The 2,678-nt window shown below is 38.6% G+C and overlaps 1 long non-coding RNA gene across 2 annotated transcripts; it reads right to left on the bottom strand.

The window, feature by feature from the left end:
- On the bottom strand, positions 1,493–2,189 carry LOC110270045. Of its 2 annotated transcripts, XR_002359065.1 has the most exons (3): positions 2,046–2,182; positions 1,821–1,950; positions 1,493–1,649 (listed from the first exon to the last, which is right to left on the bottom strand). It is a non-coding gene; the product is annotated as an uncharacterized LOC110270045 (long non-coding RNA). The 2 variants fall into 2 exon arrangements; XR_002359049.1 differs by lacking the exon at positions 1,493–1,649 and having other exon boundaries at positions 1,764–1,950; positions 2,046–2,189.

Genomic DNA, 2,678 nt, shown 5'->3' with positions numbered 1-2,678 from the left:
GAAGTATTACGACTACTTTACATACTAAATATTAAAATAGGAGCCTATGACTCGACAATGCATCGCTGATTTCTTTGAAAAACTAGAAATAAATACTTTATCTTAAGAAAAATACAAACAGGCATAGATTCATATACAAGACTCCTTACATAATAATTCAGTATATTATACATATAAAACATACAATTCCTATCCCTCTTACAAACTTGTAACAACAAAGACGAGGGAAGAAAATAATCTAATTAATACAATAGCACATAAACCAAACGCAGTATAACTCTTCTTAATGCTTCTTCATCCGGTTCCTGAAAAGGTAAATCTGTAGGGGGGTGAGAACCTAACCACACGGTCTCACCACGGAGTTTCAAAGTTGTCATAAGAAGATATCTAATAAGAAATCTGTATTCAAGCTCAGTGATTATCATTTTCTTATGAATATTTTAAAAGCCAATAGGTAATCGTTCAAAACCTTTTCGAAGAAATAATGTTTAATCTTTCAGGAATCCAAAACCTTTCTTTTCTTATAAGAAAATCTCAATCATAAACTAACCACGCAATCAAACAACACAATCATTAATTCAGCACCAAAGTTCATTCTCAAATGTAGCACGCCAGGACAAACACAGGCAAGACAGACAAGGAAAGCACAACTAGGTAGCAGTTACATCAAATAGTTCAAGTAGCAGTTAAGATGGTGGCAAGCCACGACACTTAATCCAGGGAACCTCGTATCTCAGATATTTCAAATTCATAAGCCATATGAATAATTCAAAGTTCATATCTCAACATTCTCAACATCATAATCATTCATCAATCCAAATCTCATTTCCAAATTCATTTCAAAACCATATTTCAAAGAAAATCCTCATTATCCTTCTTTCCATTCCATCTCTTAACAAATCCTAATTCAAAACATAATTCTTTCTCTGATAAATAAATCAATCTTAAAAATATAATGTTTAAGAACAAATCTTTTTAATTAATTACTTCAAATAAAACTTCTAATTTTATAAAATTTTGACAGCATCTCCTCTAAAACTTGGACACTGCCACCCTTTTCGGGTCCCATCCAAACGTTTCTCAAACCTTTTTCTCAACCATTTCCAAATCTCATTTATTTTTCCAAAATTCAACTAGTTCCAATATCAAATTGTTTTCAAAGCGAATCAGTGCCAATAATAAATCTCCTTTTTAAAATCAAACCAGCTCAAATACTAAATCATTTATAAAGTCAGACTAACTCAAAATTAAACCGTTTCTAAAATTAATTCAGTTTCATATTCCAAATCATTTCCAAAGCCGTTTCATTTACCTTATCAAAAATAGCTTCAAAACCAAGAAAGCCATTTTTCATAATATTTAATTAAATAACCTGTTAAATTAATTCCTTTTCAGCAATCACAAACTACACAGGCAATCAGGCAATCAATCACTCAGTCCAGCAAAGAACCACATTTATAAGACCATCATAATCTCAGGCATATGTTTCTCATATTAATATCTATTTATAACAACTCTGTAATGTAAAATAGATTTTAAGAAAAACCCTACCTCAAAGAATTAAACCCGCAACGATTTTAACGCGACAAACCCTCTTTTCACATTATTCTGCAGCAGCTATATGTTATGATTTGTATTCCAAGCACCCTCTGCTAGCGGAGTAGAACGGCAGAAAAAAGTAATAACCACAAACACAACAGCGTTAGCTAACAGCCAGAATAAACACAACCAAGCAAGGCAAATAGGAACATTACGCACTAATAAAATAGAATCAAAATGGAGCATTATGGAAAGATAAAGTACAACAGAATTTGTCTTACCAGAAAAGAAACAAGAGAATGGGGAACGGAGAAACTATAGCTTCGACAACATTTCCTTTCAACAATTAGAACAGCGAATAAGGGCACAGCCGAGCAGAAATGGCAAGCCAGTGGCGGCGGTAGCATTAATCTGAATGATTAAGGCAGCAGAGACACCAACAATAATCAAAATAGTGAAACAGAATAGAAATAGAATAGGATTCAAGAAAGCAGAAACAGGGTTACCGGTGAATCTGGCCCGGTTCGGCAACAGCGTAGGAAAGGCTTCTCTTTAGTGGTGAGATGCGGCGGTGGCAACCCTGGTGACAACCAGGCGTGGCAGTGGCTGAAGCTTCATCAACGGTGACTTAGCAGTGGCTTGAACGGCGATGGCAAGGGATGAACGGCGGTGACTGGGTGACACTGGCTCCGACGGCGCGCAGGTCTCCTTCCTCCTCCTCTCTTTATTCACGTCACTCACTCTCTCCGCGGTGGTGTCACAACAGCAGTGATGGGCTTCAGCGGTGGCGAATCGCTGGCGACGGAAGTCTAGCAGTGACGAACAGCTTCTGCTCGGCGAGCTCGACGACGGCGACCCTCCCGCAGCGGTGGCGGCACAGTTGGCAGCGTGAATCCCTTCTTCCTCTTCGCGTTTCTCTCTCTGCCCGATCTCTCTCCTCTGCTCATGCATGACAGCGGCTCGTGAACGAACCAGGGCTCCTCGCGTAGCAGCTCCTCAGAACCGTGGCGGCGGTGTGATGACAGCGCGGTGGCATGTGGCGGCGCGGTTTTCCCTCTCTTTTTCCCTCCCTGTTCTGTGTTTCTTTCCCTTTTCTTCTTTTCATTCTTTCCTTTCTTTTTTTTTTCTTTCTCTCTTTA

Source organism: Arachis ipaensis, chromosome B01 (genome assembly GCF_000816755.2).
Source record: "Arachis ipaensis cultivar K30076 chromosome B01, Araip1.1, whole genome shotgun sequence".
NCBI classification, from domain to species: domain Eukaryota; kingdom Viridiplantae; phylum Streptophyta; class Magnoliopsida; order Fabales; family Fabaceae; genus Arachis; species Arachis ipaensis.
Note: the sequence above shows the minus strand (reverse complement) of the source record. Positions and strands in the feature narration are given on the sequence as shown.